The sequence below is a fragment of the Chionomys nivalis genome, chromosome 1 (genome assembly GCF_950005125.1).
Source record: "Chionomys nivalis chromosome 1, mChiNiv1.1, whole genome shotgun sequence".
Lineage (NCBI taxonomy): Eukaryota > Metazoa > Chordata > Mammalia > Rodentia > Cricetidae > Chionomys > Chionomys nivalis.
Window position 1 is genome coordinate 55,856,223 of NC_080086.1, and position 26,477 is coordinate 55,882,699.

The 26,477-nt window shown below is 38.5% G+C and overlaps 1 pseudogene; it reads right to left on the reverse strand.

The window, feature by feature from the left end:
- Positions 1–7,438: 7,438 nt before the first annotated feature.
- Positions 7,439–13,693, reverse strand: LOC130872104 (protein SET-like; annotated as a pseudogene).
- Positions 13,694–26,477: the final 12,784 nt, after the last annotated feature.

Below are 26,477 nucleotides of genomic sequence, written 5' to 3' on the forward strand. Positions count from 1 at the left end.
TTCAAGAAGCATACAGAACACTAAATAGACTGGATTAAAAAAAAATCATCCCCTTGCCATGTAATAATCAAAACACAAAATATACAAATTAAAGAAAGAATATTAAAAGCTGCAAAGGAAAAAGGGCAAGTAACTTATAAAGGTAAACCGATCAGACTTATATCTGACTTCTCTATGGAAACCATGAAAGCCAGAAGGTCCTGGATAGAGGTACTGCAGAAACTAAGAGACCATGGATGCAAACCCAAACAACTATACCCAGCCAAGCTATCGTTTACTATCAATGGAGAAAACAAGACATTCCAGGATAAGAACAAATTTAAACAATACGTAGCCACAAATCCAGCCCTACAGAAATTAATAGAAGGAAAATCACAACCCAAGGAATCCAACATTGCCAACACTGCCTACAATAACTCAGGCATCTAGCGACCCTTCACCAGCACAACTCAAAGAAGGGAGACACACAAACTCTACTACCAAAAACAATAAGAATAACCGGAGTAAACAACCACTGGTCATTAATATCACTTAATATTAATGATCTCAATTCACCTATAAAAAGGCACAGGCTAAGAGATTGGATACGAAAACAGGATCCAACATTCTGCCGTTTACAAGAAACACATCTCAACCACAAAGACAGGCATCTACTCAGAGTAAAGGGTTGGGAAAAGGTTTTTCAAGCAAATGGTCCTAAGAAAAAAGCAGGTGTGGCCGTACTAATTTCTAACAAAACTGATTTCAAACTTAAATCAATCAGAAGAGATCGAGATGGACACTTTATACTCATAACAGGAATAATTCATCAAGATGAAGTCTCAATCCTGAATATCTTGCCCCTGATATAAAAGCACCCACTTATGTAAAAGAAATATTACTAGAACTCAAGGCAGACATCAAACCACACACACTAGTAGTAGGAGACTTCAACACACCTCTCTCACCAGTGGACAGGTCAATCAGACAGAAACCTAATAGAGAATTAAGAGAATTATTGGAGGTAATGAAGCAAATGGACTTAACAGACATCTATAGAACACTCCACCCAAATAGGAAAGAATATACCATTTTCTCTGCAGCTCATGGAACCTTCTCAAAAATTGACCACATACTCGGTAACAAAGGAAATCTCCACAGATACAAAAAATATCAGTGTCCTCCTGTGTCTTATCAGATCACCACAGATTAAAGTTAGAAGGCAACAATAATGCTACCCCCAGAAAGCCGACAAACTCATGGAAACTGAAAAGTCAATTACTGAAACCACACCTGGGTCAAGGAAGAAATTAAGAAAGAAATTAAAGTCTTTCTTGAATTTAATGAAAATAAAGAGACAACATACTCAAACCTATGGGACACGATGAAAGCAGTGCTAAGAGGAAAGTTTATAGCACTACGTGCCCACTTAAAGAAAACAGAGAAAGCATACACTGGAGACTTAACCGCACACCTGAGTGCTCTAGAAAAAAAAGAAGCAAATGCGCCCAGGAGGAGTAGAAGACTGGAAATAATCAAACTGAGGGCAGAAATCAACAAAATAGAAACACAGAAAATAGTCCAAAGAATCAATGAAACAAAAAGTTGGTTCTTGGAGAAAATCAACTAGATCGACAAACCCCTATCCAAACTAATTAAACAACAGAGAGAACACGCAAATAAATAAGATCAGAAATGAAAAGGGGGACATAACCACAGACACAGAGGAAATTCAGAGAATCATTAGATCTTACTACAAAAGCCTGTATGCCACAAAACTGGAAAATGCAAAAGAAATGGACATTTTTTTTAGATAAGTACCATATACCAAAGTTAAACCAAGACCAGGTGAATGATCTAAATAGACCTGTTAGTCACGAAGAATTAGAAACTGTTATCAAAAATCTCCCTTCCAAAAAAAGCCCAGGACCAGATGGTTTAATGCAGAATTCTACCAGAACTTCCAAGAAGAGCTAATACCTATACTCCTTAATGTATTTCACAATATAGAAACAAAAGAGTCATTGCCAAATTCCTTTTATGAAGCTACAGTTACCCTGATACCAAAACTGCAAAAAGACCCAACCAAGAAAGAGAATTAAAGGCCAATCTCACTCATGAACATCGACGCAAAAATTCTCAATAAAGGTTCTGGATGCATCTGGAGTTGATTTTTGTCATGGCGAGAGACAGGGATCTAATTTCATTCTATACGTAACTATTCAATTTGGCCAGCACCGTTTGCTGAAGATGTTTCTTGTTTCCAGTGTCTATTGTTGGCCTTTTTGTCTATTATCACGTGGCTGCTAGAGTGTGGGCTCGTAGCTGGGTCCTCAGTTCCTCTCTTTTGATCAGTGTATCTGTTTTTATGCTGTTACCATGTTCTTTTTACCACCATACCATGTCGTATGCAGCCTTGAGAATGGGAGACTCTTGAGCTGTTCATTCTGGCAGATGATTAGTACCTAGAACAGTCAAAGAAGTAAAGAAACTAAACATTAAGAAGACAACTCAATTTACAAACATGGAACTCTTTTCAGCACAGAACTAAACTGAAAGTTCTCAAAAAGGTGAAATACAGATAGTTGAGAAACAGTTGTTTGTTTGTTTGTTTTTAATGTTCAACATCCTTAGCCTTTGGGAAAATGTAATTAAACTACTTCGAAATTTCACCTTACACCAGTCAGAATGTCTAGAATATATATATATATATACACACACACATGCATGCTGGCATGGATGTGGGGAAAGTAGAACATTTATTCACTGATGGCGGGAATGAAAACTTGTCAAGTTTCTTCTGTAAATAGATCTAACCTCATGATCAGCTCGCTCACTCCCAGGCATAAACCCACAGGACTCTGCATCCCCCTACAGCGAGAGCTACTCATCCGTGTCCACGGCTGCTCCACTCACAGTAGCCAGATGTCGGAAACGGCCTGGATGTCTGTCGCATGATTAATGTAGTACATTCACACAATTCCTTATTATTCAGCGGACTTGAAAAATAAAATTATGAAACTTTAAAAAAAATTCTCAATAAAATACTGGCAAACCAAACCCAAGAACACATTAGAAAAATTATCCATTATGATCAAGTAGGCTTCATCCCAGAGATGCAGGGCTGGTTCAATATATGCAAATCTATCAATGTAATCCATCATATAAATAAACTGAAAGAAAAAAACCATATGATCATTTCATTAGATGCTGAAAAAGCATTCGACAAAATTCAACACCCCTTTATGATAAAGGTCTTGGAGAGATTAGGGATACAAAGGTCATACCTAAATATAATAAAAGCTATTTACAGCAAGCCACCAGCTAACATTAAATTAAACAGAGAAAAACTCAAAGTCATCCCACTAAAATCAGGAACACGACAAGGCTGTCCACTCTCTCCATATCTCTTCAATATAGTGCTTGAAGTTCTAGCAATAGCAATAAGACAACATAAGGGGATCAAGGGGATTCGTATTGGAAAGGAAGAAGTTAAGTTTTCGTTATTTGCAGATGATATGATAGTATACATAAGTGACCCCAAAAACTCTACCAAAGAACTCCTACAGCTGATAAACACCTTTAGTATTGTGCCAGGATACAAGATCAAGTCCAAAAAATCAGTTGCCTTCCTATACACTAAGGATAAGGAAGCAGAGAGGGAAATCAGAGAAGCATCACCTTTCACGATAGCCACAAATAGCATAAGATATCTTGGGGTAACTCTGACCAAGGAAGTGAAAGATCTATTTGACAAGAACTTTAAGTCTTTGAAGAAAGAAATTGAAGAGGACACCAGAAAATGGAAGGATCTCCCTTGCTCTTTGATTGGGAGGATCAGCATAATAAAAATGGCAATTCTACCAAAAGCAATCTATAGATTCAATGCAATCCCCATCAAAATCCCATCAAAATTCTTCACAGATCTGGAGAAGACAATAATCAACTTTATATGGAAAAACAAAAAACCCAGGATAGCCAAAAAACAATCTTATACAATAAAGAAACTTCTGGAGGCATTACCATCCCTGACTTTAAACTCTATTACAGAGCTACAGTATTGAAAACAGCTTGGTATTGGCATAAAAACAGAGAAGTCGACCAATGGAATCGAATAGAAGACCCGGACTTTAACCCACAAACCTATGAACACCTGATTTTCGATAAAGGAGCTAAAAGTATACAATGGAAAAAAGAGAGCATCTTCAACAAATGGTGCTGGCATAACTGGATGTCAATCTGTAGAAGAGTGAAAATAGTTCCATATCTATCACCATGCACAAAACTCAAGTCCAAATGGATTAAAGACCTCAATATCAGTCTGAACACACTGAACCTGATAGAAGAGAAAGTGGGAAGTACTATACAACACATGGGCACAGGAGACCACTTCCTACGTATAACCCCAGCAGCACAGACATTAAGGGCAACATTGAATAAATGGGACCTCCTGAAACTGAGAAGCTTCTGTAAAGCAAAGGACACTGTCACTAAGACAAAAAGGCAACCCCGCAACTGACAAAGGTCTGATCTCCAAAATATATAAAGAACTCAAGAAACTAGACTGTAAAATGCTAATCAACCCAATTATAAAATGGGGTACTGAGATGAACAGAGAATTCTCAACAGAAGAAGTTCAAATGGCCAAAAGACATTTAAGGTCATGCTCAACATCCTTAGCGATCAGGGAAATGCAAATCAAGACAACTTTAAGATACCATCTTACGCCTGTCAGAATGGCTAAAATCAAAATCATCAATGCTAGCCTTTCCTGGAGAGGTTGTGGAGAAAGGGGTACACTCATCCATTGCTAGTTGGAACACAAACTTGTGCAACCACTTTGGAAAGCAATGTGGTGGTTTCTCAGAAAATTTGGGATCAACCTACCCCAGGACCCAGCAATACCACTCTTGGGAATATACCCAAGAGATGCCCTATCATACAATAAAAGTATATGCTCAACTATGTTCATAGCAGCATTGTTTGTAATAGCCAGAACCTGGAAACAACCTAGATGCCCTTCAATGGAAGAATGGATGAAGAAAGTATGGAATAGATACATATTAGAGTACTACTCAGCAGTAAAAAACAATGACTCCTTGAATTTTGCAAGCAAATGGACGGAAATAGAAAACACTATCCTGAGTGATGTAAGCCAGACCCAAAAAGAGGAACATGGGATGTACTCACTCATAATGGGTTTCTAGCCATAAATAAAGGACATTGAGCCTATAATTCGCGATCCTAGAGAAGCTAAATAAGAAGGTGAACCCAAAGAAAAACATATAGTCATCCTCCTGGATATTAACCTTCATCAGGCGATGAAAGGAGACAGAGATAGAGACCCACATTGGAGCACCGGACTGAAATCCCAAGGTCCAAATCAGGAGCAGAAGGAGAGAGAGCACGAGCAAGGAACTCAGGACTGCGAGGGGTGCACCCACACACTGAGACAATAAGGATGATCTACCGGGAACTCACCAAGGCCAGCAGCACTGGGTCTGAATAAGCATGGGATAAAACCGGACTCGCTGAACATAGTGGACAATGAGGACTGCTGAGAAATCAAGAACAATGGAACTGGGTTTTGATCCTACTGCACGTACTGGCTTTGTGGGAGCCTAAGCTGTTTGGATGCTCACCTTACTAGACCTGGAAGGAGGTGGGAGGTCCTTGGACTTCCCACAGGGCAGGGAACCCTGACTGCTCATCGAGCTGATGATGGAGGGGGACTTGATTGGGGGAAGGGGAGGGAAATGGGAGATGGTGGTGTGGAGGAGGCAGAAGTCTTTAATAAATAAATAAATTAATTAATTAAAAAAAAAGCAAGTCATGGGGGGAAAAAAAGTAAAGACAGCAAGAGTATTTCCAGACAATATAGAAAATACCAAATATTGCACAAGACATACCTATAGTAACATTTTTGTTTATTCATCCAAAACCCACTATCTTAAATAAACACATTGTAGAGTGTCGTTATTTGAATATACTGTGCTCAAGCTCTATTGTTCTTCACATGCTTTTAACAACCATGCTCATTCTCTCCTCTGGACTCTGCATCTGCTCATGCCTGTCCCTGTGTCTCATTTAATCTTCTGTAGTCAGGTGGCTCCTTTTGATCATCCAAGTGTCAGCAGGTATCTGTTCAGAAAACTATCCCATGAACACTACAGCAAAAGAAGTCCCTCCCCTCTTTCTATACCCAACTTACATAGCAGCGTATCTTTCCATAGCTATCTTTCTCTCTCATTTCAGATATATACCACATGAGACTCATAGACTTTCTCGCTCACTGCTGGGCAATAAAATCCTACCAAGAGCATCCTTGAAGTATGGCTGATGCTTAAATAACTGTTGGGTGCTAACTGAGTATCAAGATACCTTGTGTCTAAGTTGGGGACATGGTTCAGTGGTTAAGAGCACTTGTTGCTTTTGCAGAGGATCCAGGTTTATTTCTCAGCATCCACATAATGGCTTGCAATCGTCTGTAACTCCAGTTCCATGGGATAAGGCACTATCTTTATTCTCTACAGGTACTATATGTACATGTGCATACGTGCTGGTAAAACACTCATAAGCATTAAGTACAAATAAATTCTTTTTTGTGTATACACATTGGTTTTATTGTAACAAAGCAACTTGTACACTTCAACATTTAAAATGAGCATCTTTTCCTTCCAGTGAAAACCAAAAAACTAGAATTAAAAAAAATTTAAAATAAAGTTACAACAGAGAATGTGAACTCCAAATAAACCGCTACAGGTTCTGCTGATTCTCCCATTGAGTGGTAGGGCTTGAGTCATCGTTAGGAGAAAATTTTATTTTAAAAGTGTCATCTTAAACTGCAAGGATGTCTGTTAAATATCACAATTAAACGTGCCAAAGGAGAAGCCATGTTGTCACAATGCCTCCTTACCCCCCCAGACGCCTCAAACCCACCCTTGCTGACCTTCTATACCCCCCTTTTTTCTTTTCTTTTTTCTTTGTATTAAACAAGAGAAAGTAGACAGATACATGTTGGTAAACGCTGTCTGTATTCACATAGACACAGTGTAATTTCTGAGCCCAATATACAGAGAAAGGAAAAAAGCTAGAATTCTATGCACTACTACACAGGAGCCTAACACCCCCCAGCCTCCAGCAGAGCCAAAGGGGCTGGAGGGCTTTTCTTTTTTCCCACAGAGCACGGTGGTGGTGGTGTTGAATCCACAGTTCAAGACAAGAAAAGATAAAAATGAATGTAGAACAGAGTAGTGGAGATTCTTTTCCCATTGTATTTTGCTCAAGACATTTCCCCCAAAACAAGTTGAGAACCATGGTGTTGAGAAGCGAGACCTCAGAAACAGGGCGACTGAGCACAAGAGGGATTAGGGACGGGAGGGAAATGACTGCAACTTGCTCCCAGGGACTGGAGAAATTTAAAAAATAAAAAGAAAATAAAAAACAGAGTCGGAATCCATCAGTCTTCTGTGCTAGTCATCCTCGCCTCATCCTCCTCTCCTTCTTCCCCTTCATCATCATCATCTTCATCTTCTTCACCTTCATCTCCTTCTTCATCAATATCTTCCAAGCCTTCTTCCCCTTCATCATCATTGTCATCATCTGCCTCTCCCTCTTCATCGTCCATATCAGGAACCAAATAGTGCTGCAAGGGGTTTGGCCAAATGTCATCTTTGATGAACTCTCCTAACACATCTGCACCTGCATCAGAGTGGTCAGTAAACAAGGTAAAGAAGCTCTCTGGCTCTTCGTCTTGTCTCTTCCTGCTGGCCTTATTCTGTGTTTGACTCGAGCGTTTTGTCAAATCCTTTCCAGATTTCCATTTGATTTCAGTGGACTTTGAGGATTGGTCACCACTCTCATTCAGATGAAATTCTTTGGAGAGAACTTTATTTTCGAAGTAGGGTTTTTCATCAAAATAAAAATCTATTCTGTAACCAAATTCTGTTACTTTAACTCTGGTTAAACAATGCAGAGCCTCTTTGTCTTCCTCCCCAAGCAGTGCAGATACTTGTGGATGGTTGACAAATGTGGTTACCCCAAAATTTGGGATTTTAGCAATCAATTCTGACCTCTTCTAAAAAAAAAATGGATGGCGGAGTTTGTTATATTTTTGTTCTACTTTTAGTATTTCCTCACTTGCTTGTTCATTAAGTCTGTCTATTTCATTTTGTACTTCGTCAATGTGTTCAATTGCTTCTTGCTGTTCTTTGTCTCCCTTCGGCAGGCCGGGAGAGGCAGACTTGTTCTCCAGTTTCGGGGAAGGAGCCGATTTGGGTTTCTTGGACTGAGACAGAAGCGCAGATTGCCGTTTCGGGGCCCTGACACAAGGGAAGTGGCTAGAGGCCAGAGGCCAGATGCAGAGAGCAGGAAGAAACTCGCAGGAACTCTACAAACAAATTCTTTAAAATGGTTTTTAAAAATACAGTATCTGATATTTCTTGAGATGGGAGAATATCTATAAGCTTTTTCTATAGGGAAAAGGCCACATTTCTTTGAGAAGACTTTAGGGGTTGGGGAGATGGCTTACTCAGTAAGGTTCTTGTTGTAAAAGCATTAGTACCTGAGTGTGCATCCCTAGCACCCACATATAAATCCGGAGGTGCTAGAGATGCAGCTCAGTTGGTAGAGTGCTTGCCTAGCATGCATCAAGCCACAGGTCTGATCCTTAGCACTGCATAAACCTAGTCCGGTGGTGTACACCTGTAATCCCAGGGAATAGAGGCAGAAGGATCCTTGGCTACCTAGGGATTTTGAGGACCTAGCAGCATGCTGTATAGAGCTCTGATCTAAGTCAAGAGAAGTGGAGACAGGAGGATCCCTGGGCTCACTGGCTGGTCAGCCCAGTAGAATCAGTGTGCCCCAGGTTCAGACACAGACGCTGTCTCAAAAATAAGAGAGGAAAACAACCAAAGAAGGCATTCAACATTGACCTCCACATGCACACACCACACACACACACACTTAGAGTTAAATCTGAGCTGCTTTCAAACGTGCAACAGTAGTTGATTATGGTAATGGTTTCATAAACCATGTTAATCAATAGACCACAAAAATCATTTAATCTCAGAGTTTTCCTCACCACCATCAAATCCTGATTATATTTACATAGAAATTGACTCATTATCATGCAGCTGATAAACACTGCTAACGGGAGAGCCTGCAGACAAATATTTTGCCAGTGAGAATCTCCAATTTCAATTGCTCCCAGGAAATCAAGATTTTAAAGACTGACAGAGAAAAAGGTGACATTCCTATGTCATCAAATCTCCTTTCCTTATAGATGTAAAAACTGATAAAGTCAATAAGAATAACACTATTGTTTCTATTATTTGAGACAGAATCTCTCTCTGTAGTCCTAGCTGGTTTAGAACTCACAATGTGAACCAGGGTAAGCATGGACTCAGAGATCTTCTTGTTCCTGTCTCCTGAGTGCTGGGACTGAAGGTGTGAATCATAACCTTTGGCTCTTTAATATACTTTTAGAAATTTAAATGTGTACAAATGTCTGCTGAAAGATGTTATGAAAGTAAAAACTTCAAGTGACTAAGTCTAAAATACAGGGTGTCAAGCTGTAAGAACATCGTAAGCAAATTAAGAATAATGAAATGATCCTGGTTTGTTTTGTTTAAGAATCATGCTGTTGATGAGCAAGCATGTAAAATTACTCTATAATTGCATAATGTGCATAAATACATGCACATATTTAATGTAAATAAAATTTTACTTTCCAACCATAAAGCTAAGGTATGAACTGTGCACTTAAACATTTTCATTACTGGGGGATTGAACCCAGGGCTTCATACACTAAGTCACAATCCCAGATCCCTATTAGACATTTCATTTTAGGTTTTTGCTTTTGTTTGTTTGTTTTTTGTTTTTCCTTTTGAGACAGAGTTTCTCCATGCAGCAGCCCTAGCTATCCTGGTACTCACTTTGCAGACCAGGCTGGCCTCAAACTCACAGAAATCTGCCCACCTTTGCCTCCTATTAGACATTTTAAACATCACATTTTTAGTCTGGGTTTTATTATTTTATAAATTTCACTTTAAAATAAACCTTTTCTTCACTGATGTTGCAGATAATTCTATGGGGTACAAATACATCCAATAGAAGCTGGCTCTTTTCTTCTTGTTGAAATTAGCAAGAAGTCTGTCATAGATCAGCACTTGATACTTGACGGGGGCTCCCCACATTGTACTCTATACCAGTACCTGGAGCCCAATGGAGACTTCCCCTCTGTGTTCTGTATACCAGTACCTGGAGCTTATAAAGGGGACTCCCCACATTGTACTATATACCAGTACCTGGAACCCAATGGAGATTTGCCCTCTGTGTTCTGTATACCAGTACCTGGAGCTTATAAAGGGGCTCCCCACATTGTACTCTATACCAGTAACTGGAGACTTCCCCTTTGTGTTCTGTATACCTGGAGCCTAAAGGCTGGTTCCCTGCCCCAATGCATGATTGAAGTATGACTCTCTGATAAAAAGGTGTACTCTAGCATGCTAAATTACTTTAGCTCTGCACTGATCTAAAGAAGGGCTAATTCTATAGCCCTGTTTTGTTCTAGAGAGCATTTTGGGTTGATGTACTCTAATTTTTATAATATAAAACTTAAATACTATCTGTCTTAGTTACTTTTCTATTGCTGTGATAAAACACCATGACCAAGGCAACTTATAAAAGACAGTGTTCTAGTTTTTGGCTTATGGTTTCAGAGGGGGAGACTCCATGATAACAGAGATGGCATGGTGGCAGAAACAGCTGAGATTTCACATCTTGCCAGTAAGTAGGAGGCAGATGCTGAGACTTGGAATGCCACGAGTCTTTGGAAACCTCAAAGCCTGTCTCCAGTGGCATGCCTCCTCCGACATGGTTACACACCTCCCAGTCTTTCTCAAAGAGTTCTACTAATTAGGGACCAAGTATTAAATATATGAGACTATGGGCCCTTCTCATCCAAACCACAATCTTAAGATTTTAAGACTTAAATAAGATCAGTAATGATTATGGTTTCTTCAGATCTCCCTCTCAATTTCATGTAGATACTTTTAAAAATTATTAGTGATGAAATTGGCAAATAGAGGGTTAATTGTAAATAATATAACTTATGACTATATAAAGGTGAGTTTTACAAGCTCCAACTCCAGTTATACCAAAACTGCCCTAACAGGAGTTCCAAAACAATGCAGTAACAATGAATGAAAAGTTGTTCAGAGGCCAGCAGGGAAGAATGCTTGGCAATACAGCAGCTTTTGTTCTGTTAGGTATTCACTCTAGGGTTGCCAGCCACTAATTCGGAGACTCTGAAATCGAATACAGGCTTCAACATTTGAGAGTATGGAATGGTCTTCATTTAATGTTGGAAAACAGAAGCTATTTTCTCTTAGTTCACATCAAGGCAATTCTTTAGCTGGCATCATTGACAGTGGCTACATACACTTCTAGGACAGTGATTGGATTTCAGCCAGTTCTATTCTCAAACTTCCTGATAATGTAGTGGGGGAAATATTCTATTTAACCTCACAAGTAGCTGAAACAAGGAATTGTTTTCTGGGTCTATTTAATCCTATATACGTAGGATTATGTAAAAGTTTCTGTCCTGCCTGGTACCACAGCCATTCAGTCCCAAAGAAATACAAAGAGGCTGATATTAATTATAAATTGTTTGGCCTATTAGCTCAGGCTTATTATTATTTCCTACAACTTAAATTAACCCATAATTCTTATCTATGTTGAGCTATGTGTCTTGGTACCTCTTCTCAGTGAGGCATTATCATCTTGCTTCCTCTGTTTCTGCTTGGTGACTGTGTCTCAGCCTTCTTCTTTCCTCTTCCCAGAATTCTGCCTATACTTCCTGACTGTCTACTGGCCAACCAGCGTTTTGTTTATTTGGATGGTTGGTTTTAGTTTTTCAAGTCAGGGTTTCTCTGTAGCTTTGGAGCCTATCTTGGAACTAGCTCTTATAGACCATGCTGGCCTTGAACTCACAGAGGTCTGCTGCCCGAGTGCTGGGATTAAAAGCATGAGCCATCACCATTGGGCTCCGATCAGCATCAGCGTTTTATTAAACCAATACAACTAATGTGGTGACTTTGCCTGTTGAGAACATGCAGAAGTATGTTCACAACCCTGTGAGCTATGCTCACCATCCCAGTTCCAAGGAATGAAGCAGGTCTATGTCACCACTAAGCAACCAGTAACAAGCTACTCACAAACTCATTTAAATGCTTTGTAGCAGGACTTCCCAAAAGAGCCAGAGCTGTCATCATGCCAGCACAAACCAGGATGCCATCTCTTAAAGAAGTCACGCCTCTGCAAACAGAGGCTATCTGGGGGGGAAATGTGACTACCAAGAAGTTGCAAATGACTCCCATTTTCGCGAGTCTAGAAGCACTTTTTAAAAGCTCTTTTTTAGGCTTTCTGTGGAAGTATGCTGCCGAACTGGGTGCCATTTTGTAAACTTAGACTACACTTTTGTTTCCAAGCCATACAGACCTGAATAATCATACAGAAACTATATTAATTACAACACTGTTTGGCCAATGGTTGAGGCATATTCCTAGCTAACTCTTACATCTTAAATTACACATTTCTATTAATCTGTGTATCGCGATGAGACTGTTACTTCTGATGTTCTGGTATCATTCTTCTTTGGTGTCACATGGCAACTCTTTGACTTTGCCCGCTCTCTCTCTCTGTTCAAATTTCCTGCCTGGCTTTACTCTGCAAAGCCATTGGCCAAAACAGCTTTATTCATCAACTAATAAAAGTAACACATTTACAGAAGGACATCCCACATCAAGTAGAGGAGCGGCTTAGTAGACACATAAATAGCTGGAGAAAGAACAATAGGGACCTTTGCAGATTTGGTAGGGCAAGATTATGAAATCTTACAGAAATACAGCATTGTATCTGTATATTTGATCTATGTTGAAACAATTCATACTCACTCAATTAAAATTGTTTAATTGTGTCTAGAAAAAAACTGGACATATAGGACATTTCCCCCCAAGTGATTAAATATATCATATATTATCTTATTTTAAAAACCAAGAAATGATAATTTATTTGTAGTATTTAATAATTTTATATGTGAAACCAGAATTTGGTATTTATTTTATTTAGATTTAATTAATACAATTAAGGCAACATAAACTTATCTGCTTTTTAACTTGTCTAGATTATATAAAATGAATTTAACAAAATAACAAAGCCTAAAAATGATATATTTTGACTGACTACTATACATTATACGCTTTTGTTCTTATTTTTAGTTGGAACAATCTTAAACAGAAAGTACATTATAAATAACTTTTCATTTTTTATTCTTAAGAATTTCATACATGTCTACAATAATATGATCACATTTACCTATCCCCCTTCCCTTCATATTCTCATCAGCCCCCTTCCGCTTGTTGCCTTTTTTTTAAACTAACTTATTAAGTCTAATTAGTGCTATTCATATTTGCATGGAAGTGGGCCCTTCCCCTGAAGCATAGGGATCCAACTCTGGCTTCACCCTCAATGAAGAATGATTCTCCCTCTATCAGCAATGGTCAACTGCAAGTAGCTCCTGAGTAAAGGGTGGCGTCTGGAGATCATCTACCCCACCTATGCAGGAATATCGGATGGCTTGTTCTTACAGAGGTGTTGTGCAGGTAACTGCGGCTACTGTGGCTTTGGGAGCATAGTAGCCACACCACGCCATGCCCAGAAGGCATCATTCGCAGCACTCCTCTCCATCCTCCAACTCTAACTTTCCTCAGCCTCCTCTTCCACTATGTTCCCTGAGCATAGTGGGAAAAGGATAGGTGTTGATCTTCATGTCCTATTTAGAGCTGAACACTCACTCAGTCTCTCATTCTCAGCATACCAAACACTTATGAGTTTCTGCACTGATTGCTACCCACTGCAAAATAGAAGCTTCTCAGATGAAGGTTGGGAGCAGACCAGGACAATGGGTATAAACATAAAAATTTAGAAGGCACTTTGACAACATTATTATTTATCAAAATAACAATTTCAGGTTTGTTTCAAGGGCCTATGACTTTTCCAGCTATGGGCTTTTACCAAGATTAGGGTATCAGGCAAGAAAGTCCCTCCTTTGATCAAGCCTCAAATCCAATCAGAAATCAGTTACCTTATAACAGTTGTGCCACAATTGCACTGGCAAGTTAGTATTGCGGTATGTAACGTCCAGAACTTGGTAAAACCATGGGTATGTTCTTTTCCCCTGAGTACCCTATATAGCACCTTCTGGTACTATAAAAGTTGGTCAGCTAAGAAGTCTCCTGGTCAGTTTGAGATTGGTTACTCTATGACATGGCGCCCAGACATGGGGCACTGAATCTACAGAAAGCTTTCTTTTTCTTTTTCTTTTTTTTTTTTTTTTTTTTACTAAGACAAAAAGGCAACCCACTGACTGGGAGAAGATCTTCACCAACCCTGCAACAGACAAAGGTCTGATCTCCAAAATATATAAAGAACTCAAGAAACTAGACTTTAAAATGCTAATTAACCCAATTAAAAAATGGGGCACTGAACTGAACAGAGAATTCTCAACAGAAGAAATTCAAATGGCCAAAAGACACTTAAGGTCATGCTCAACCTCCTTAGCGATAAGGGAAATGCAAATTAAAACAACTTTGAGATACCATCTTACACCTGTCAGAATGGCTAAAATCAAAAACACCAATGATAACCTTTGCTGGAGAGGTTGTGGAGTAAGGGGCACACATCCATTGCTGGTGGGAATGCAAACTTGTGCAACCACTTTGGAAATCAGTGTGGCGATTTCTCAGGAAATTTGGGATCAACCTACCCCAAGATCCAGTAATACCACTCTTGGGAATATACCCAAGAGATGCCCTATCATATGACAAAAGTATCTGTTCAACTATGTTCATAGCAGCATTGTTTGTAATAGCCAGAACCTGGAAACAACCTAGATGCCCTTCAATGGAAGAATGGATGAAGCATGTTTTCTTGGTAGTGGCAATTTTTCGGGTCTGCTCTGCTTGCTAGAGGCAAGCAAGTGCTCTCATCTAAGAGAGGCTTCCTGACTCAGCTTTAGCTGCAAAACCCTGCAGCTCATTAAGAGGTCCTGCCACCAAACACTTAAATGGTATTGATAAAAGCTGACTGCATGCTTGTTTGTTTTCAGCCGTAGCAGGAAAAAAAGTTGTGCTGTTTTAAAATGCCAGCTTTGTGGGCCGTCCGGCCAGGGCAAACTCTGACTTTCAAGCAGGCAGTCCTGACTACAGCTTTTGAGTGTTGCTTAATACTGTTGCAGCTTGCTTGCTTGAAACATTGTAGAGTTGTGGCAATGAACAGGGCTTTGGCAGGTACTTCAGCCACAAGGCTGGAATGGCAGAAAGCTAAGGAGTGGGCTGGATTCAGCCGCCAAAGCCACGGCTTTAATCCTACCTATATTGCTTGGTAAATTAAAGACTCGTGTGGTCAGAAAAACAGAGAGAGATACAGTAAAGGGAGTGGAGCGTCAAAAACAAAGAAAACTTCTAAATGATTTACAGTGTGTTAAAAATATATGCAGGCTAAAAGTTAAAGTTTTTAAAAGTAAAAAAAAAAAAAGGAATGAAGAAAGTATTTGGGTGTGGTAGTACACACCTTTAATCCCAATGCCTGGGAGGCAGAGACAGAAGGATCTCTGAGAGTTCAAGGACAGTCTGGTCTACAGAGTTATTTTAGGACAAATATATACAGAGAACCTGTCTCAAAAATAAAATAAAATAAAAGTAAAATAAAAATAAATGAAATAGAGGTTAAAATAAATCTGCACAAAGATGGAAAATACAATAAGAATTTTGATACTGTATGCTATTATGCTCTCTTTGAATTGTTTGAATGCTGAGGAAGGAGCAACAGCTGATAAAAGATTTGTTTATAAATGCTACTGAACTAATCCAACATAGATATTTTCAAAATACCTTGACTTCAGAATTTGGATCTAAGAATATCATACTTTGGAAAGGAGTTTCTTCTTTTGTTTTCACAGAGGATGAGACTCTTTGGATTACTTCTATCACAATATGGTATGATAGACCACGTCCTCCCGAAAGGTTGCTGTAAACCCACTTCAAAAAATTACTTTGCTCAACTGCTGCCTGAGATGAACCTAGCAGACAGGTTATCCCATAAAAGACCTGAATAACAGCGCCCCCATTCAGCAGGAAGCAGTTTGGAGAGAAAAAACTGCGCCCATGTTCCCAAATATTGTTTATAAATGTTCTTTTACATTTAAAGGGGGATATGATATAGATATGAATAATTTGCATTTGTATAAATTTTGCCTTATTGATAGAAATTTAAGGTCAATTTTGTTATATGTATATGTATTTCTGATCTTGATTAAGGTATTGTGATTGTGTAGTTCACTTAAAAATGTAATGTATATAGGTTGTTAATGGATAATTATCAATAATAATCAAGCTTGTAGTCATGTTAGTTAGATTTTCTAGATGTACATAGATATATTTTAGATAGGCATTCTTCATATCTTTCAAAGATTATAGAATATGGCATTTTAAATGTTTTAATAACTTAGGGTTTTTCATGACAACATGTCTGCTCCTGGCAGCACCAATCTACTTCAAGAGGAAGATGGGCATCGGAGAGGCTTCTTATGGAGTTTGATAGCCATTTGGGCAAGAAACTGTTCTTGCCTAGACTATTGTATAAACTGGACACAGAGAACCCGCAGAGAGAGGACTACTGAACTTGCCTAAAGGTGAGATGATCTTTCGGGATTCCTGATTCATGAAGGAGTCTGCGAGACATTCTGCAGGATACAGCAGATAGTGACTGAACTGCCTTTGAAATTTCCTGCTTCATGGAAAAGTCTGCTGGATACTATGGACCTGTAGGCCGAAGATGGATGCCCCAACGGTACAGAGGAACTTTGGGTGACTGTCCAGGCAGCGAGATGTCTCTGTCATTTCTAGAGTTTGGAAGTTGCTTATTTCTTGTTTGCTTAGGCAATATTGTATCTTTCTGGAGTCTTTGATGGAGTTGAAGAATAGTTAGTTTAGTTATAGTTTTCCTTTGTTATGATAAAAGATAAAGTAGATGTAAATATTGTAACTGTAATTCTTGCTTGATAACTGTTTTGTTATATGTAATTTTGCTCTTAAAGTTAAAGCCTTCCTTTTTTTGTTTAAACAGAAAAAGGGGAAATGATGGAGGAAGGTCATTGGCTAATAAAGAAACTGCCTTGGCCCATTTAATTGGCCAGCCTTTAGGTGGGTGGGATAAACAGAACAGAATGCTGGGAGGAAGAGGAAGTGAGCTCAGACGCCTTAGCCCTGCTCTCTGGGGCAGATGCGATGAAGCTCTGACCCAGGATGGACGTAGGTTAGAATCTTCCCAGTAAGCGCACCTTGGGGTGCTACACACATGAATAGAAATGAGCCAAGCAGTGTTTAAATGAATACAATTTGTGTGTTGTTATTTTGGGGCATAAGCTAGCCAGGCTATCAGGAGCTGGGGCAGCAGGAACACAGCCCGCAGCTCCCAGGCCGGCCCACAGCTCCTTCTGCAATGACATGCAGCAAAAGTGTGTGGTGTCTTCAACAGCAGGATTCTACTATGTAGTGATGGAGGTAACAAAGAATAATAAAAGTAGTCTGAATTATTTTGGAGACCTCTTAGAACTATCCAACCAATAACTCATAGGGAGAATGTCCATGCCTTGCACTGTGATTTTCATTTAATAACACAAAATTATTAAATTATAGGAGTGACATTGTCTATCTATGTAGGATAATTCTGTTTGAACTCTTTTTTTAAGTTTTATTTTGCAATTAGCTTACTAATTTGTGTGTTTCCATGAGGCTGTTTTATACATCCATAGCTTTGGTTAACTCACCCATTATTCCTTCCTCTATGACTCCTTCACTCCAATCCTGACTTAATTAATCCTTTAGCCTGAGGTATCCTGTTGATATTTTATTTTTATTTTAATAAATAAAGCTTGTTTGAAGATCAGAGAGTAAAACAACCAGCCACTGGCTCTTACTTCTACCTCAGTCTGAAATGGCGAACCAGCCTCCAGGAATCTCAGAATGAGACTGTCTGAGAGCTGTCTTCTCCCATCTTAAATTCCTCTCTAGGGCTGGGATTAAAGGCATGCACCACTTCTGCTTGGTTTCTATGGCAAGATAGTGTGGCTACCGGGATTAAAGGTGTGTGTCATTGTAGCTACTAGGATTAAAGGTGTGTGTCACTACTGCCTGGTCTGTAAGGCTGACCAGGGTGGCTGTTTACTTTCTGATCTTCAGGCAAGTTTTATTTATTAAAATAGAAATGAAATATCACTACACCCAGGCATATATACAATCTACTCAAGAACACCTGAGTTTGAAGATAGCACACATTCTAATAATCTCTCTGCTGTAGGAACTCCTACAGCCAGTAGCCTTTAAGTTACCTGCCCACTTGGGAATGGCCTCTTATACTATGTATGTGATACTGATGTAAGTGTGGGGGTCACTCTCTCTTCCAGCTGTGGGTTCGGTTGCTGTTCCCCATTTGAGCAGAAGACTGTGATCTGTGATTCTAACCCTAAATCAATAACCCTTTATTATACTCAATTCTGAGCTAGTGTGGAATTTTTTTTATCATCCTTCTTCATCTGGTGCCCACGTGGATATGAACTCCACACCTACCAGGTGGACTAGCTTAAAAGGCCTAACTGGTCCAGAGTCCAGAAAGTCTCCCACCCCTGCCTGCTTCGGTTGCTTTCACCTACTGTTTTGTTTTAAACTCTGCCACAGCAGAGCTAAGTGTGTGCAGTAATTTGGAAATTTCCCAAGTTCACACACATTCCTTCACACACTGTTGTGCTCCCTGCTGCACAGCTATTTGTACAGCTTCCAGTCTGTGCTCCCTGCTCCTGAGTTCTGGGCTCCTTGCTCTGTGTACGGAATTGATTTAATTGCTTTTAATTTGTCAAGCAAAGCATATATCTCAGTATTTAACCAGCACCAAGGTGGAAAACTAAATAGGCTCTGAACTGTTCCTGGTACTACCAGTTGTGCCTCTGGTCATGACTCTGCAATCACGACACCTGCTGGACAATAAAGATTATTACACCTAAAATAATTTACCAGACCTCATAACACAGGTAAATATTTTATTAATTAATAAATCAATAAACTTGAAAGTTATATTATTACAGACAACATTACTATTGTTTTTGTTAATACGATGGATTGTATTCTGAAAGGCTTATATGGTTATTGTGATATATCCATTTATTGGATATTGGGACTCAATTTTTTTCTTCATATTATAGCCTTAAGAAAATGGTTTGATAACAGAGCCAAGAATGAGACATTTTTAGAAATAATACAGTATTGACAGACTAATAATGAATAGCTATCTGACATGATTAATACCATCAAAAATCAAAAGATACCTGAAAAAAATAATACTATTGAAAAGGGTAACATTAATTTGACAGGCAAAGTTGAAATCATGCCAAAGGGTACTGAGAAATTATCTGAAAGAATTCATACTTCTGAATTTGAGAATCAAAATTTGTTAAAAAAAATACGATAGGTTAGCAGGTAGAGTATCTCTTCAGGAAAGCAATCTGCATGCTATCCAAATAATGTCTAAGGATAAGATGTTATCTTTAAAAGAAAAACTTCAGACCTTGGAATCACATGTGCAGAATAAGGACCAGAGGCTAGATGCCTCAATAAAATCACTAGAAATATATACAGGCCAGGAGATTCAGGCTTTACAAAAGACAGTAGTAAAAAAAATTTGAAATGATTGAGGAAATTATTGGAGCTGATGAGCAGGGAAAAAGGTAGAAGGACACAATTCAACATTGCCAGTAGCTGTCAGAGATTACTTACCCAGGGTTTTAGCTTCCTACCCTATAATCTGCTCTGACAAAGCATTAAGTTCTAAAGGCCCAAAAGGATCCAAAGAAGGTAGATGGATACCTATAGGAATAGATGATCTAAAAGAAATTAAGCAAGCAGCAGTAATTTATGGCTTGCATTCTACATTTGTTAGGGAGATGGTAAAGACATAGGCTTCTAGCATTAAAGCAACACCACACAACTGGCTTCAGTTAGTTTCAGCAGTCATGACGACAGGCCTCACCTGATATGGGAATGTTATTTCAGGGTAGAGGCAAAAATTTTGGAACAACAAGGAGAAGCAAAGGGACTTGAGATTTCCCAAGATCAAATTCTTGTTGAGGACACTTATACTGCCCCACAGGCTCAAGCTCTTTACAATGAACAAATCTTGTCCCTATGTCACAAAGCAGCCTTAAATGCTTGGCACAGGATTCAAGAACTAGAAAAACAAATTGAATCATATACCAGGGTTAAAACAGGGCCAGAGAGAACACTTTACTGACTTTTTACAAAGATTAACTAAGGCTGCACAAATAGGAGTAACAGACCCAGGTGCTAGAGGAATACTTATTGAATCTCTGGCTATTGAAAAGGCCAACTTAGAATGCAAAAAGATACTTAGGCCTTTAAAGATTAGATCAGCACCAATGGATGAATGGATTCTGCATACAATAAACATTGAGACATTTGACTATAATACTGAATCTTGGGTAAGAGAAGCAATTTCCAAAAGTATGAGGAGACATCAAAATGATAAATGTTATAATTATTATAGAATAGGACATCAGAGAAAGGATTGTAGACCAGGAATTCATAGAAATAATGTCTCCTCTGGGAATGGCAAAAATAAAAGATATCAACCTTCTGGATCATGTAGAAGGTATGGCAAAGGCCAACATTGGACCAATGAAGCAGATCAACAAAAGACAGACAAGGCAACCTGATACCATTGGGAAACTCCTTGGCGGGCCTCTTGCAGGCCCCCAAGTCAAAAGTGGTCCAGTCATTCCCAGTCACTGTGGAGGACATGTCTCACCAGGAAAACTAAAAAATCCAGAGTTTTCTGTAAAAATCATACTATTCTAGATAATGTGATAAATATGGAGGACAAATAAAAAATTCCAATAAGAAATAGGAAACATATATTCCAACAGACTTCTATAAAAGATCAAAGACCAAAGCTAAGAATGCATATAAATGGCATTGTAATTGTTGGTTTGATAGACACAGGTGTGGATGTATCATTATTCCAGAATCTTGGCATCCAAATTGGACTCTTAAAGAGGGAGATGTTCAATTACTAGAAATTGGAACCCTATCTCAAGTGAAAAAAACACGAGATGGGTTGAATGCATAGGGCCAGAGGACAGAGAGGAAGGCTGAGGCCATATGTTGCTAATATTTCAGTGAATTTATGGGATTGTGACTTGCTGCAGCAATGAAATACCCAGGTTAACATTCCTACGGTCCCAGAAACTCATAATTCTGGGACGGATATCATAAGGTACTATACACAAAGGTCACCAGCCATTCAGGCTATAGAAGAACACAAACTAGCAAACCTTTAGAGGTACCATCAATCCTACCTTTAAAATAGTTAACTGAGAAATCAATATGGGTTAAACAGTGGCCATTAACAGAAGACAAACTGGAGGCTTTAGAACAGCTGGTACAGGAGCAACTAGATGCTCACCATACTGAAGAATCAACCAGCCCTTGGAATTCTCCTCTATTTGTTGTTAAAAAGAAATTTGGCAAATGGAGAATGTCAATAAGGTAATTCAACCTATGGGCCTTCTACAATCTGGAATTCCTCTGCCTTCTCTATTACCAAAAGGATGGCTTGTTATAGTTATTGATTTAAAAGATTGTTTATTTACTATACCTTTACAAGAAAAGGACAGAGAAAAGTTTGCCTTCACAATGCCTACTTAACCACTGAACCATCTCTCCAGCCCCTTGTGCTAACTTTTTAGGAGAGATTAACAGCAATCATCTCAAAAGCTATAGAATTAATCTTTTAAAGAGAACTGCTTGGATCCTTCCCCTCATTGTATGGGACACACCAATAACTGAAGCACACACATTCTATACTAATGCAAATAAATCAGAAAAGGCAGATTACTAATCAGAAGATTTAAGTAAGGCAGAAAATATCCCTTATAATTCCATTCAAAAGGCGGAAATATTTTCTATTCTCATAGTACTAAGGGATTTTAAAGGACCTCTTAATATAGTTACTGATTCACAATATGCAGAAAGAGTTGCCTTCCATATTGAAACTGCTGAATTTATACCAGATGATACAGAATTGACTTCATTATTCATGTAGGTTCAAGATATAATCAGGAATAGGCTTTGTCCCATATACATAACACACATCTGATCACACAAGGTCCGCCAGGTTCTCTAGCACAAGGTAATGCAGAAATTGATTTATTATTGATTGGAAGTGTGTTGATGGCCTCAGAATTTCATAGAAAACATCATGTCAATAGCAAAGGTTTAAAGAAAGTATTTTCCATTACAGGGTAACAAGCTAAGAAGATTATAAAGAGATGCCCTACTTGCTCTTTCTATAACCAAACACCACTACCTACAGGGAGTAACCCAAAGGGTACTCAAAGGGATGAAATCAGATGGATGTGTTCCACTTTGAAGATTTTGGAAAATTAAAATCTGTACACAACATCATTGACACTTATTCAGGTTTTTAATGAGCAGCTGCTTTGAGCTCAAAAAAAGGCTGATTCAGTAATCACACATTTATTAAAAGTTATGACCATCATGGAAATACCTGTACAAATAAAGACAGATAATGGTCCAGCATATGTCTCTAAGAAAATGAAACAGTTTTTTTGCTTATTATAATATAAAGCATATTATAGGTATACTAAACAATCCTACAGGTAAGGCAGTTATAGAAAGATCAAATCAAACTATAAAGGATATGTTAAACAAACAGAAAGGGATGGAAAATACCCCCCCAGAAATAGATTACATAATGCTTTGTTAACTTTGAATTTTCTTAATGCTAGTGAGAAAGTAACAACAACAGAAGAGAGGCATTGGATAATAGAAAAGTCTTTTGAATTAAATCAGCCAGTGTATGAAGGGGTTTTACTCTTATTTCAACAGGAGAAGAAAAGTTATGGATACCATCAAAATTAATAAAGATTCAGTTTGAAAAAGAGAAATCTCTTGAGAAAGAGAAATGATAGCTCATCCATCGAGGTGACAACCAAACAGGTGGTAAGGAAACTTCATAAGGGTTGGGGCAGGGTTCTGTTCTTGTGTTTGTAGGAAAATACTCATCTTCAAAAAGTCAAGAGACCCTGGACATCTAGATGCCTAAAAAGGAGCCTCCATGACAGCTGGAGGTAATTCTAGAAGACAATGTCCCCTCTGACAACAAAGTTTGTTCTTAGGGTTAGGGACATCATTTAGGGGTTGATTATAACTGTTATAGGGCTGGGGGTTGGAGAAAAATTGTATAAGCTCAGGGATCTCTTTGAAAAAAAGAGGGAAAATTGGATGGGATAATAGATTAGTGTGAGTTTACTCCCACTAATAATAATAGTGAGTAATAGAGTGAATACTTGTGAGCTATTATTTATAGGCAATTTACATTGGTATAGATTCTTTTTTTTTTTTTTTTTTTTTTTTTTGGTTTTTCGAGACAGGGTTTCTCTGTGGCTTTGGAGCCTGTCCTGGAACTAGCTCTTGTAGACCAGGCTGGTCTCAAACTCACAGAGATCCACCTACCTCTGCCTCCCAAGTGCTGGGATTAAAGGCGTGCGCCACCACCGCCCGGCTTGGTATAGATTCTTATATGATACAAACTTAAATTAAATTGAATATGTTCCTATTTTCTTCTGTAATATTTGTATATCTAGGTAAAATTATTTTGTCATATTTATGCATGCATGCTTCTTTCTCTGCTTAATTAATTGTATATTGATACAATTTTAGGATATATTTATCATATTGCAATGTACATTTCTGCCTCTGATCAAGATATTTTATACATTGTTTACGTTTTGAGGTCATTGTCCTCATTTGTTGTACAGTTATTTAAAGATTGTTTAATATTCTGATATGAAATCTTAGTCTTTAAGTTATATAGGTATTAAGATTCAAAAGTCAATAGTCAAAAGTTAAAGTAATCAGGTTCTTTAGATACATAGAGATTGTATTCTGCATAGATAGGTAATCTTCAACCACTTCAGAGAGTTATAGAATGTGACATTTAAATAACTTAGGGTTCTGTTAATGTGAGGCATGATGATTGCTCCTGGCAGCACCAATCTATTCCTGAGAGAATGTTGAGCACCGAAGACACTCCACTTGGAACTTGTTTTCTTCTTAGCAAAACTGTTTTTGGTTTTGGTTTTGGTTTTGTTTTTGGGTTTTTTTTTGGGGGGGGGGCGGGTAAGGAACTGCCCATGCATCCCATGACTGACAAAATGTACAATGTCTGGACAGGACAAGCAGGATACAAGAAAAAAGACTGTTTAAACTTTCCAGGACAGGGTAAGATGGTTTTGAAAATTTTCCTGCCTCTGAAAATCATCTGCCAGTTACTCGAGGCCTTAGCCAAAGTTGGTTGTTCCAACATTGCAAATGAGACATTGGGTCATTGCCCAGGTAGCCAGTTGTCTCTGCCATTTGTTGCACATTTTGGAAGTTGCTTTGTTGCACTTTCTCCTTAATCAAGTAATATTATTTCCCTTCTCAGGTCTTCGATGGGGTTGAAGACTAGATAGTTGTAGTTACTTTCCTCTCATGACTTGGCCAAGTTATTTATAATACAAGACTTAAACTCCTTAGGATAGGATAATTATTGAAACATTTATCACATGTTTCTTGCTTGATATTGTTTATGCTGGTTGTAATTCTACTTTTTATACTTGATGTTTGTTCTTATTGTATATAATTTTGTATTAGGCTTAGAACTCTCTTAGTTAAACAAAAGATAGAGGTGCTGTAGGAATTCCTACAGCCAGTAGCCTTTAAGTTACCCGCCCACTTGGGCGTGGCCTCTTGTACTATAAAAGCCAATATAAGCGTGCATCCAGCCTCTTTTCTGGATGCAGGATTCAGCTGCTGTTCCCTGTTCAAGCAGAGGACTATGATCTATAAGTCTACCCCTAAATAAATAGCTCTTTATTATACTCATTTCTGAGCTAGTATGGGATTTCTTTTTATTGTCCTTCTTCATCTCTCCAATTATTTTTAAAATTTGCCTGATATAGTAACCTTTCATATTGTATCTCATATACCTTTCCTGTGAAATAGCCCTCCACTTTCTCTCCTTGTTTTCCCCATATTCCATGTCCTTGCCTGTATATGTCTTTCTGCTAACAGCATTCTACTTTTCTACATTCATTTTATTCATCATCTACTACTGACCCTAAAAATACCCCTTTAATTTTCTTGCCTCCCACTTCTGCTACAAACATACAAACCAAAACAAATTGAAAGCAAGGGTCCACATAGAAGAATAAACATATACATGAAACATTTTTCTTCTGCATGGTCTTTGACGATGGTTGACTATGCCAGGATGTTCTCTACACCCTGTTGCATCCCCATGCCTCCTTTCACCCATTTTGTGGGCTCTTCCCCTATTTTGTCTCACATACTCCATCAAGCCACACTATTTTGTACCACCTGTCTTGCCCAGTCTCACCTAACTGCTTATTCTAGACTATGCTTATTCTAGACAAAATGAGGAGGAAGAGAAAGGGAAGTGCTATGTGATTTAAAGAAAAAAGCACAATTATAGAAATACCCAGAAGTCTTCAAAATACTATGCTCGGTAACAAATTAATGACTTCAAGTAGTGGAGATCCAAACAGTTTCCAAAGGCTCAGTTTTCTCACTTGGCCACATACAAGACAATGTAAGCACAGGTCCCCTTTTCCCTTGAACACAATGGGCCATCGCCTTTTTTTCTTTTTTCCATTAAATGCATCTTAGAGGTTTTTATATGACATCACAACACAGTTAATACTTTTCATATCATTTTTATTTGAATTATGACTGATTACCAGTCTTCCACCAATGACCATTTAGGCTATTTTTGACCCTTTCTTCTTTCTTCTTAACAACAACAACAAAAAAGTTACTGCATACATCCTTGCAGAAATATTTTGTTTTTATCTAAATCTCAAACACTCAACTTTACTAATAAAGACTCAAGAGTCAGAAGCTGGGGTGAAACCTGATAGCTCACAGAGGTAAAGAAAGCCCATGGCTGACCTTCCTCCTCTGCTGATGTCCCAGAAAAAGGCCTTTCTCTTACACCATCTCAAACAAAATTCCTCAAGCTCAATCTCCCTCCCTTCTACTTCCTGTCCATCTCTTTATCCATCCTCCTGATTCTCTCATATTCTCTTATGTTTTTTTTTTTCTGCCAACTTGTTGCTTGTTCTACCTCTTGACCAATGGTTGACTTTATTTAATTCTGTTTATAGTATTCAAGCAGAAAACTCTTGAATAAAAGGTGTTTGCTAGAGCTGAGCCATACCACAACTAGAAACAGGTTTTTCCAGTAAATAATGAAATCTCAGAGTTCACAGTGTGATCAAATAT